Here is a 13,717-nt window from a genome sequence, read left to right as displayed (position 1 = left end):
AAGGAAGTAGTCAGATGGTACACTAGCCATGCAGTACATGGAAGGAAGACACACACAGACCTGTACCTGCATGCAATGAGCTGCCACCATCCAGTGCAATGTCAGGCAGTGTTGAGCACCCTGGTACATAGGATGCACGTCATCTACTGTAAAGAAAGTGTCCCAGACAAACTACAACACCTGAAGGATGTACTCCACAAAAATTAAAAACGAAGTGCAGAGACAAGATGCTGGAAACTGGGAAGAGGAAGAAGAAGATAAAGGACTCACTTTCCTTCTGTACCTGGGACTGCTCTCAGCCAAAATTGTGAGGCTACTTGAAAAATACAACCTTAAAACCATCTTCCAATCACTGCTGAAGATGGAAGAGTGGTTTGGATCTGCGCAAGTCCCACTAAAAATGAACATACAGCAAAGCCTGCAAATGTGACCAACAGTAAATTGGGCAAACGGAGTGCTGTAATTCGAAATACTGCTGGAAGTACATCAGGCATGTGTCTAGGACAGACAGAAATATCAACGATAGCAGAGTGTAGCATCAAGGAAGACCATACCTTTGTCTTTCAGAACACCGAGGTGCTTTTCCGAGCATCTGGCTATTGCCGCAACGTCATAAAGGAATCCATTGAAATAAGGGTTCGCGGCTCACTTGTCAACAGAGACAGAGGATACCAAGTGCAGTATGGAATCTTGATTTAGTGGCAATATGACGAGATCGTGACCAGTACTGTCCAACCTGAATGATGTGGCCAGAATGCCAGAACAGAGGTGCGAACAGAGCACTGGCTACACACACCACTGCAGTCTCACTCCCCTTTCTGTCCTCCATTTGGACAATACACGGCCACTGTAGTCAGGTGGATGCGGGCCCTTCACTAGTACAAATATCACAGCATCTGCATATCTCGACACTTTACTGGAAGCAGATGAGTATGACACACATCAAAACATTGCGGTGTTTTAACACTGTCACCTGGCTGGAAACCTGTGAGCTTTTCGCCAATTTAACAGTGGAAAATGGAAATGATCGTATGGCGTTGTGGCCAGGAGGCCCCATTTGGGAAGTTGGGCCACCGTATTGCAAGTCCTTTTTAGCTGACGCCACTTCGGCGACTTGCGAGTCAATGATGATGAAGGACACACAACACCCAGTCCCCTGCTGGGAATCGAACCCGGGCCCCTTGCATGGTAGGCGGTAATGCTACTGCAATGCTACAGAGGTGGATAGTATTAACAGTAATCTCAGACTTTTACAATATTCAGCCAGAGTGGTGCAAAGACCATTTTAAAAGTCCAGAACTGTAAAATTTTGCACTTCACAAAATGACAAAACACAGTATCTTATGATTGCAATAGCAATGTCTGAGTCACAGTTGGAATTCCGACTCATACAAATACCTGGAAATAACAATTTACGGGTATATGAAATGGAACAAACAGTGAAGGTCAGTTGTAGATAAAGCAGGTGACAGATGTCAGTATATCCGTAGACTACTAGAGAATTTTAATCAGCCTACAAAGGTGATAGCATAGAAAACACTTGTGCAGCCTGTCCTAGAATATTGTTAAAGTGTATGAGACTTGTACCAAATGTGACTGACGGGGGATACACAGAAAAGGGCAGCACGAATGGTCACAGGTTCAACACATGGGAGCACATCACACAGATGCTGGAAGAAGTCAACTGGCAGATTGTTGATGATACATGCAAACTATCGTATGAAAGCCTACTTAGAAGTTCCAATTTCAAGTGATGAAGCTAGGAATATATTACAACCCTCTATGTATTGCTTCGAGAGGGACCGAGGTGCAATATTATTGGAGGAAATTGACGGAGATCCGAAATGTGAAATAATTTGGGTGAAGGTCACAGTTAAAGCAGGCTCAAACATGGTAATTGGATGTCACTAAAGGCCCCCTGGCTCAGCAGCTGTTGTGGCAGAGCACCCGAAGGAAAATTTGGAAAATATTTCGAGTAGATTTCCCGACCATGTTATAGTTGTGGGCAGAGATTTTAATTTGCCAGATATAGACTGGGGGACTCAAACATTTATAACGGGTGGCAGGGACAAAGAATCCAGTGAATTTTTTTTAAGCGCATTATCTGAAAACTACCTTGAGCAGTTAAACAGAGAACCGAGTCGTGGCGATAACATATTAGACCTTCTGGTTACAAACATACCCGAACTATTTGAAACAGTTAATGCAGAACAGGGAATCAGCGATCATAAAGTGGTTAATGCATCGATGATTTCAGCCGTAAATAGAAATATTAAAAAAGGTAGGAAGATTTTTCTGTTAGCAAAAGTGACAAAAAACAGATTTCAGAGTACGTGATGGCTCAACACAAAAGTTTTGTCTCAAGTACAGATAGTGTTGAGGATCAGTGGACAAAGTTCAAAACCATTAGATGAGTATGTGCCAAGCAAGATCGTAAGAGATGGAAAAGAGCCACCGTGGTACAACAACCGAGTTGGAAAACTGCTGCGGAAGCAAAGGGAACTTCACAGCAAACATAAACATAGCCAAAGCCTTGCAGACAAACAAAATTTACGCGAAGCGAAATGTAGTATGAGGAGGGCTATGCGAGAGGTGTTCAATGTATTCGAAAGTAAAGTTCTATGTACTGACTTGGCAGAAAATCCTAAGAAATTTTGGTCTTATTTGAAAGCGGTAGGTGGATCAAAACAAAATGTCCAGACACTCTGTGACCAAAATGGTACTGAAACAGAGGATGACAGACTAAAGGCCGAAATACTAAATGTCTTTTTCCAAAGCTGTTTCACGGAGGAAGACTGCACTGTAGTTCCTTCTCTAGATTGTCGCACAGATGACAAAATGGTAGATATCGAAATAGACGACAGAGGGATAGAGAAACAATTAAAATCGCTCAAAAGAGGAAAGGCCGCTGGACCTGATGGGATACCAGTTCGATTTTACACAGAGAACGCGAAGGAACTTGCCCCCCTTCTTGCAGCTCTCACGAACATTAAGAAACCACTGATTTCTAGCTGGCTGATTGCAGATTGCAGGTAATAATGCAACTTGATCATGTACTGTCTATAAGCAAACAGCCCCAACACAATATAAAGATGCCACCAATTGGTGAGCAGGGTAGAGTTCAAGAGTTCCTGCCAGCAAATGAGCCTCAGGCGTCCGTCAGCCAACAGCAGAAAATTATGTGAGTAAAAGAATCTACTCAGTTAACCTCGTACACTGAGGAGGACTTGCATTCTCGTCTGTACTTACCTCTGGACTGTGGGTGGGTAGTCTATCGTGGCTTATTTGTACCTATAACTGATTGTCACTTACAGTGTGACACATGACGCAACCTGAGGGTTTGATTTGAGCGATAAGAATCTGGCCTCTTCTCAAGGTTTGAGTCAAAGTGATAGGCCAGGCAGGCTATTTGTTCTAGTAATCTGAGTATCTCGTAAGCCTCATCTATGTTACATGCTTGTTGAAATTGCGATCCGGTGTTTGTGTCCTTGGACTTGTTCGTGTAAACTCGGGAAGAATCAGCCCAAGGTACCAACCCAGAAGCTTGTTTCTTCATTTCTACTTCCCTAGTCTGATACCCAAGTCTTTCTGTACTGTGTCCAACATAGAGACCCAGTAAACCTTAGACTCTGTCGCTGATTTATTCCCTTGCACAAAGCTGCTCGCATGCCAAAGAGTTGGCAGACCTGAAAAATTCCACAGCGCTTTCCTATTTGAGTGATTGGGTTACGATAAGCAGTTCCTGTCTATGTTACAGAAGTCAATCTTTCTGTTATTTTTTCATTAGTGACATGTCTTTCGCTTTTTGCCTTGTGCTACCCAATTCCCTGTGATTTTCTGTTTTACCTGTGGACTCACAAACTGCAGTGAATTTGTTGTTGATGGCAGGTACTGTCAGCCCGCAGGATGGGGGCCTTTACCTGGCTGCAGTGTTTTCTGCAGCTGGTCAGCACTCGGACTTGTCCACGTGGACAGACCTTCATGGAAGTGAACGGATAGTATCCTGTGTTAAATATAGCTTATCACATGGGCATATGACTGGAAATGTGTTCCAAGGAAGTTAAACCCTCCGTAAGAGTTAAAAGACCTTTGCTAGTGATCCCGGTACCAGCATCATGCAAGGAGCCTCCCAGTATGGGCTAAGCAAAACGACCCTGTAGAACAGTCTCCATGACAACTGCCACTCCCATATTCCTTTCAACATATGGAGGATTGTTACCAATAGACTTGCCACTGTGGAGTCAGGTTTGTCTCCAGTTTTTTGCACAGGCCACCACAGTACTGTAATTTCTGTCAGCCGCCGTGTTCACAGACAAAGCAGTCTTAACAAGGGCTGGTGATGTCAACTTTCACATGTACTTGTGGGCTATGAAGATGTGACATGATATGGTGACATTGACTTGTCAGTACTGGTTGAGCCCCAGAATGTGGGCAGAGATTATTGGTGACTGTCTCATAATACTTGCACCAGGCTACCGGTCTACCCGACGAGAGGCCCTAGCCGCACGACATTTCCATTTCCATGGATATCTGAACTGCAAGTGACCAGCGTCCCCTCTTGGACGTCTACATGGCATTTGATTGCATGTGCACAGCTACCTTGTACCTTTTCATACATGGGCTTCTGGCATCACACGGTCACACGATGTGCTGCTTCCTCGACAGAGGATGTTTCACATTCATGTGGCCAGTGAGATATCTACGGTGCAGCAGACACATACTGGGTTGCTGCAGGGGTCAGTGTCCAGCTCCCTGCTGTACTCCTGCTACACAGCTGATGACCCCACAGTGGTGCACATCCACTACAGGTGCTCTGTGAAGATGATATCGCCCTATTTATTTGGGGAACGAATGCACGAACGTCGTCCACAACTTGACTGGGATGCTTGCAGTTCACAATCGTCGGAGTAGCACAACAAATTTAATGCTATCAAGAGTAAGTGGTTCATGTTCACCAGATGGGAACTGCCTGCTGCCTTCCCCCGTCACTTGACTGAGTCATCCCATTCTGTGGTCCAGGATGAGCACATAACTGTGAGTGACCCTGCAGAGATGTTCGAGTTGCCTGTCTCTGGAACAGGGTGCTTGGCTGGCTCATACCCCCTTATCAACTCAATATCAGTGCTGCCTTCACACTGTGGCATCACTCCGTACCTGGCACTGATTTGACCAGTGTCAGAGTTAACTGTTTTAGTGAGGGGGACGCACATCCGATGACTCCAGATAGTGCAGAGTTGAGCCCTGAGTCTTGCCTTGTACCTTCTGTGCAATTATTTCATACACTAACTCCACAAAGACTCCCACATCCATCCCCTCAATATTGTTTCTTCCAAATCCACCAGAAACAAACGCAAAATAATTTTATTTAAAAAAGCGGATAAAGTGTCACTAGAAGCCTTCCTAAGAGACAATGCACAGACAGTTTACATTCTGACAGAAATACTGGTTCACTCACTGTTTGGCAGAGAGAAAACAACGCCGTCATTCATAACAAATGCCACGTATCTCTGATTAATATACAAACTTAATTTAAGTGGTACTTGTTTTTGTTTGTGTTAGATTTCTAGAAGTTTTTTATTTGTAAAAATATAATTTTACTTAAACCAGTATTTATTATTAATGGCAGAAATAAGATTGTCAGTTAATTTGAACTACCAGAACATTTGAGACATTTCTAGAAGGAAATGTGCTTAAATATGCTGTGGAACTACGTATGACTGTTTAATAGTAACCACAATACAAGTAGTAGTGTACGACACTTTATTTTTGCAATTAGAACACAGTATAACATGATCATGCAAACCAAAAATATCACAACAGAATGAGTGTCAAAGACATGCAGTCCAAAGAGGCAAATATTGTGCATCGATAGTTGCCACGGCGGCACCCTCCCGGGCAGTGCAGAGCAAGGGGAAGCGACAGTCTGGTGGGGCTGAAAAGGCAACACCGGATTGTCAGACCTGTTGCATAGGCACCTGACTGTTGTGGTGGACACCTTGAAACATGGAGACATTGAGGAGGATAAACAGGATGACCTGCTTCAGTAACGGGCACAGAGTGTGGTCGTGATGGAATGTGTCACTGAAGAAGCGGGACGACGACGGTAAGGCAGCTGCCTGTGTCAGTGAACACAGAGTCTTCATCTGTGTTAGGCTGAGTGCTGAAGGTGTGTAGTAGTGTTACATGTGTGGTTTACCCATAGCAATACTAAAGTATGTAATAGCAAGAACACCAATATTGTCTGCAAGAGGACTGTTATTGAAGATCTTGTACTAGCCACCCTTAACATTCTCTCCCTTGCTCCCTTGGTACAAGATATACAGTGGCGACGATGATACTACAGTGGCGGTGAGGGTAGTTCAGTGGTGAATGAAGACAATCCACTTGGCTAAAGATTTTGCTTGCTTCTCTTGTTTTAGCTTGCACGGGTGCTCATTTCTATTTGATAATTTGTTGTATTCTTGAAGGTTCCAGGAGGGAAGCGCAGAACTAATCAAATTTCCCTTTTCAGACGCTTTGCTTGCTTTTTGCTATAACACATTTGTGTGAACTATGGCTACCCCACCCCTCCATCCCCTTCCACCACGCGTCAGCCGCAGGCGCCTAATGTGATGGATCTAACACAAGTTTTTCAGTTTCAGAACCGTCCGTTCCCGGTAGCTGAGTGGTCAGCGCGATAGAATGTCAATTTTAAGGGCCCGGATTCGATTCCCGGCTGGGTCGGAGAGTTTCTCCGCTCCGGGACTGGGTGTTGTGTTGTCCTCATCATCATTATTTCATCCCCATTGATGCGCAAGTCGCCGAAGTGGCGTCGGATCGAAAGACTTGCACCCGACGAACGGTCTACCCGACGGGAGGACCTAGTCACACGACGTTTCTTTTCAGTTTCAGAACCAACAAATTGCTATCCTACTGACGACTGTACAACAACTACTGACTGCAGAAGCTGCGTCGGCCGCACAATCAATACTGACCAACCAACCAGCCCAACAAGTGCCACCGACCAGCATACAAAATTTCCGGCAGTTTAACAACACAGAAGAGGAATGGCTAGAATACCTGACTCAATTCCAAGCACGTTGTCAAGTCCATCGTGTTCAAGGTACTGTAAAGCTACAGTACTTTCTTTCGATTGCGGGTCCACAGTGTCCAGGTTAATACAAAAACTATTCCCAACCGCGTCTCCCGACGTACTCAGCTATGACCAACTCAGTATTACGAGCAGCAAGTCCAAGTGGTTGCAGCTATATATCAGTTCTTTCCCTTGCAGAAAAAGCTGGAACAGACGTACCGCCAATGGTACACAGAATTTACAGGCATGACTAGGAAGTGTAAATTTAAGTGTAGTTGTGGCAACTTTTACAGTGATCTCGTGATACGTGATGCTATGACATTCAATGTCGCAGATAGTAGAATACGGGAACAGATCTTAAAGTACTCCGATCCATCACTTCACCAAGTATTACAAATCTTACAGCAATGGGATTCGGATGCCATAGCGGGCGATAAGTTCGACCACAGGCCCCGATTTGTCGGGTCGAGTCGCCCCTTGCTCGCGACCGCTCCAAGCAATCACAGCAACGAGCGCGTACACAGTGGCGCTGACAGCCACGTAGATATGTAAACAGGCCTGTGAATTTAGTGAAGTCTTGCCCTAGGTGTTTGCTCGCCTTAAAAGACAGGTCTGCCCATCACGTGACGCAACGTGTTACACGTGTGGAAAAAAAGACCATGTCCAAGCAGTTTGCTTACAACGGCACAAAAACGCCAATTTTGCCCACTCCCAGAAAGAAAAGGCTCGTGCACATGCAGTGAACGCTGTGTTTTCAAAACCTGCAACAGGTTCTGACAAAAGTCAGATTAAGGTCGCGTCTTCTTCTCGCCCTACTGCTGTGCAACGACGTTATAGCAAACTGTTTGTCTCATTACGAGTTGCTGGCCGTCGTGTGAACTTCCAGTTAGACACAGGTGCCTCAGTAACTTCACTTAATAGTGCCACGTACGAACAGTCAGGCTCACCACGCTTTTCTAAATGTAGTAAGCACCTCACTGCTTACAACGGGCAGGGGATTCCAGTGCTTGGACAATGTAGTGCCACTTACAAATCGCACACTAGGATAGTGAATTTTACTTTGTTGAAATCAAGAGACAGTGAGGGCATATTCGGATTAGATGCCTTTGATTTGTTTGGACTTAGCATCCAAGACAATGTAGGTACTTTCAGTATCGGCTTTGGCACCAAAAGACAGTGTCGCTAGCGTGCTTGAAGAATTTCCTGAACAATTTTCAGAAGGAATGGGAAAAACTAATAACTTTGTAGCTCATGTTGCACTGAAAGACAATGCACAGCCTAAGTTTTTTCCGGGCCTGTCCCGTTCCAATTGCTTTAAGAGACAAAGTAGCCAGTGAACTGAAAGAATTGCAAGATAATGGTGTAACTGGTCCCATTCAAGCTAGTCAATGGGCAAGTCCTCTCGTTTTGTTGCCTAAGCCTTCTGGTCGCATTCGCCTTTGTGTTGACTTCAAGTTTACATTCAACCCACAGACAATAGTTGTCACTTATCCGTTACCTCGCCCTGAGGAACTCTTGGAGTGGCTTGGTGCAGAACTTTACTTTTCGAAGATAGATGTGCGTGATGCCTACTTGCAAATTCCATTGGATGAAGAATCACAGAAAGTGTTTGTTGTAAATACACACTTAGGACTGTTCAAGTATTTGCGTTTGCCCTCCGGCTGTGCTTCCGCACCTGCCTATTTTCAACGTTACTTTGAACAGCTGACTGCAAAAGTGCCATTTTGTTCAAACTACCTTGGCGATATTGTCGCCTCAGGTCGTACACCGGAGGAACACGTCGCAAATTTGCGTACTCTTTTTCGAGTGTTGTCAGTAGCAGAACTCAAGTGCGTCTCGAAAAGTGTGACTTTTTTTCAAACTTAACTACAGTACTTAGGTCATGTGATAAACAGTCAGGGTATTCTCCCCCTCCAGTCTCATTTGCTTGCAATCCGTGACCTGCCTACTCCTCGCAATGTGTCTGAACTGCAGTCAGTACTAGGCAAAATGACATACAACATTGGTTCATACCGAATGCCGCTCAGATCGCAGTTCCAACTGCATCGCTTCCCTCGCAAAAATGTACCTTTTGTTTGGACTAAGCCGGCCGCGGTGGCCGAGCGGCTCTAGACGCCCAGTCCGGAACCGCGCGACTGCTACGGTCGCAGGTTCGAATCCTGCCTCGGGAATGGATGTGTGTGATGTCCTTAGGTTAGTTAGGTTAAAGTAGTTCTAAGTTACAGGGGACTGATGACCACAGATGTTAAGTCCCATAGTGTTCAGAGCCATGTGAACCAATTTTTTTGTGTGTGTGTGTGGACTAAAGATTGTCAAGACGCGTTTCAGAAAATCTAAAATGCCTTCCTTAGTGACAGGTGTTTAAATGCATTTTGACCCTGCCAAGTCGGTAGTTTTGCAAGTCGACGCTTCTTCCTACGGAATCGGCGCTGTGCTTTCGCACGGAATTGATGCACAAGGTAGACCTATTGCTTTTGCTTCAAAGTTGTTAACTCAAACTCGGTGCAGTTATTCACAGACTGGAAAAGAGGCTCTCGCTATTGTGTGTGATGTGACAAAATTCCATTACTATTTGTACGGTCGCAAGTTCTTTTTAGTGACAGATCACAAGCCTTTGCAGTCCTTGTTTCATCCGTCAAAGCCAGTTCCTACATACACTGCCCAAAAATTGCAACGCAGGGCTTTGTTGCTTTTGCAGTATCAGTATGAAATTGTGTGCAGAACTACGGCAAAGCATGGCAATGCAGACACCACATCTCGCCTTCAGATTGGCCCAGAGTCTGATTTTGATGCATCTTGTTGCCAAATCGATGCGCAGGACTGTGAATTGCTGGAATCTTCTCCCTTGCACTACAGAAAAATTGCTCAGGCCACGGAAGCAGACCCAGATCTCAAGATTTTGCTGCATTACATTCGCATATCTTGGCCTCGTTCATTGAACAGTATCCAGAACTTAGTTGTGCGCCAATATTTTGCACGTCGGCGTAGCCTTTCAGTACAACAGGGTGTGATTCTAGTTCAAAATGAAAGTGGACAATCGCGTGTGCTTATTCCCGAAGTATTGTAAAAGTATGTGTTGCGATTGCTCAACCAAGGACATGGGGGAATTGATCGCACTAAACAGCGCGACGGCACTGTACTTAGCACGGCATGGACGCCCATATTGAATAGATGATATCGCAGTGTCACGCATGCGCGGAAATCCAATCCGCTCCGCCACAGACATTCTCAGCTGGCCTAAGACTCAATCGCCATGGCAAAGAGTGCACACTGACTTTGCAGGACCATTTTGGAACACTCGTTGGCTCATAGTGGTAGACTCATTTACCAAGTTCCCATTTCCGGTGCCTATGGCTTCTACCCTATCACATAGCACCATTGAAGCGTTGTCCTCCATATATTTTGTGTAGAAGGTTTGCCAGAAGTACTTGTGTCGGACAACGGACCACAGTTCACTTCACGTAATTTTGAACAGTTTTGTGATCGAAATGGCATTCGTCAGCTAACAAGTACTCAGTTTCACCACCAGTCCAATGGAGAAGCAGAACGCTTCTCACGAACTTTTAAACAACAGAGGGCCACACTTCCCACCACCCACACACGGGAACAGGCGAAGCAATTCTTTCTCACTTCCTATAGCTCCCACTCACGAAACGGACCATCAGCGGCGGAACTTCTGCATGGTCGCCGCCATCGAACGCTGCTCCACTTGTAACCCCCACCGCAACATCCGAAGTCGCCAATGGTCCGCAAATATCGCTTTGTGCCGGCCGGGGTGTCCGAGCGGTTCTAGGCGCTACAGGTTCGAATCCTGCCTCGGGCATGGATGTGTGTGATGTCCTTAGGTTAGTTAGGTTTAAGTAGTTCTAAGTTTTAGGGGACTGATGACCTCAGAAGTTAAGTGCCATAGTGCTCAGAGCCGTTTGAACCATTTTTTTTAATTGCTGTGTGCCATGCGATCTTGTTCTTTTCAGGCTTTGTGGCAACCATGGGCGCTGGGAAAGAGGCTTGATACAGGAATGCATTGGCTCTTTTATGTACTTGATTGCAGGTCCCAATGCTTTCCAGCGCCGCCACCAGAACCAAATTCTTGCGTGTCATTTGCCCCGTGATTCTGCCGTTTTTCTTCCCCCAGATTCACGACCTCACCAGACCGCACGGCCGCGGCAGCTGCCCGCTGGTGCCACCAGCACACCTCAGGAGGAGTGGATGGATGATGTGCCCTCGCCCCCGCCGTCCCAGCTCATTGACCTGATGGCCCTGGACCCGCAGTCACCGTCATCGCCCAAGTACACGCCCTCAGGCCTGGATGTGTGCCCTGGCAGCAGTTTTCCGGAGGATGTTCCTGTTGCCTCGCAAGCCAGATGGCAGGGTACGGTCGGGAGTGCGCCGTCCTCCACAGTCACGGCTCCCGGCTCATCTCTATGTCCAGCGTCCTGCCTCCCCCCCCCCCTCTCCCCCTTTATCCTTCGCGTCCTCCCTACACAACAACGGTGCGGCATTTCAGAGGGGAGGAATGTGCTGGCGTAAACTGTCGCCAGCACACCGGTCAGCAAAGATGTAGCATAAAGGCCGATAGGAGGCATTGGATTGAGCGCGCCTATCACGAGACAGGCCAGAGACAGACTCGCAAGCAATGCACCGACAACGTCCTCTCGACCGCAAGTATTTAGACCGCCACCGCTCACCGGAGGGCCTCACTATCTCAGTCATAGTCATTAACTCACACTCCAGTTTGGCGTCTGTCAGTTTACACAGGGAGCGGCACGGATCAGCACAGGCTGTGACAGTACATTGCGACCTCATTAGTGTTGATAGTGCGACTTGTACTTTACCCATAGTGATACTAAAGTTTGTAATAGCAAGAATACCGATATTGTCTGCAAGAGGACTATTATGGAAAAGCTTGTACCACAGAACATGGACTCTGTTCCAGTGAAGTAAAACTTAGAGTTCAATTAAATAAAGAACCATATTAATACATGTGTGCATTTGTGTTGTAGAAAAAGGATACCGGCAACCCATAAAATCCCCCCCCCCCTTACTACTTTGGTATAGGACGCTACAGAATTGATTGAAGGCATACAGTATCTCGAAAGAAGAGCAAGCCATTTCGTCGCATGACATGCTCATCCAACTCCAGTGGCAGACGCTACAAAAGAGGCGTTGTGCATCAGTGTGTGGCTTATTGGTTAAATTTCAAGAGCACTGATTCCTGGCAGAGTCAACCAGTAGCCTATATTGCTTCCTGTTACATCTCACATAAAGACTGCAGAGGCAAAATTAGAAAGATTCGGGCTCAGATGAAGGTTTACCAGCAAGAGCTCTTCCTGTGCATAATTCGCAACTACAATCCTTTCGTCGTAAGAATAAGCCTGATGTAAACAAACACAAACACCATGATTGATCAGAAGGCGTAGCACACATGCACTGGTGTTATTACGCACTTGGAAGTAGGTCCTATTATGTATTAGATATCTTATTAATAAGTTATGTATAATGAAACTTTAAGATGTTCAAATGTATTAAGAGCCATCAACGTTTTTCTTAATCACGCTTTAGCTACGCAGCTTTTATTTCAAAAACCGTGTTCAGTTACAGCCTCTGCAGCGTTGTGCTCTGATTGTCGCGCTGTTAATGCGCAGTAGGAAAATGGCTGAGGCCGCTCTCTGTTCCGTAGTGAAACACGCGCGTGGAACACGGTTAAAAAGTGCCGAGAAATAGGCTGTTCTTAATGTTTTTCATAAATTTACGGAAAAATGAAATGGTCGTATGACATTTATTGGCCGTGATATCCCCTTGCGGGGTTCGGCCGCCGTATTGGATAATCGGCTTTGAAGCTTTCCCAGTGTTGTATATACTGCAGTATGATACACATGCTCATGTTGATCGTGGAGCGCAGTCGGTAGCGTAATTGAATGATTTACTTGCGGTTGTTCATGCGGTGGTTCACATCTCACTAACATTATATATTTTAATTTTTCAATTTGAAATGCCTATATCTCGTAATTATATAAAACTCATCATCATTTTTTATGAATACTGCACATCATCTTGTTGCTAATCACATTTTGGACGCGGAATTCCTGTTTCCATTTCAAATACAAATTCTTAATTATCGATGTTTTATGAAAGACTGCTCATAAAAGTTATTTAAATTAAGAAAACATAACAATTTAATTTTTAAGGCAAAACTGAAAAACCAAATGTTCTTTATTTGGACTACGTCCATAGTTTTATACCACAGAGGTAGATATGTATCCTAGAAACGTGAAAAACCATCATTTTCACAGCATCGAGCACATCATACATATGCTGCATTTTTACATTTGCTACAGTACCTTTACAATATGAACCAAACAGAACTGATCTGGAGCCAAGCTGCGGGATTTGGCCTGAGAAGTAACAAGATTGTTAAGCTGCCAGAAGTACTGGAACTAACGCACGTAGCTTTTTCACACGTCGCTGCTGGCGGGATGTAGAACGGCTTGTCATAAAAGAAGAAGAGAAAATGCTGCGCCTGTTTGGCTTCGTGGATTGTGTTGTTGATAGGCTCGTTATCTACGTAGCAGCGGGTGACACTTCCAGAACTGAAATTTATTTCTCGGATTCGGATAGGGAAGGAGCTGAGAGATTACCAGACAA

The sequence above is a fragment of the Schistocerca nitens genome, chromosome 1 (assembly GCF_023898315.1).
Source record: "Schistocerca nitens isolate TAMUIC-IGC-003100 chromosome 1, iqSchNite1.1, whole genome shotgun sequence".
NCBI lineage: Eukaryota > Metazoa > Arthropoda > Insecta > Orthoptera > Acrididae > Schistocerca > Schistocerca nitens.
Note: the sequence above shows the minus strand (reverse complement) of the source record.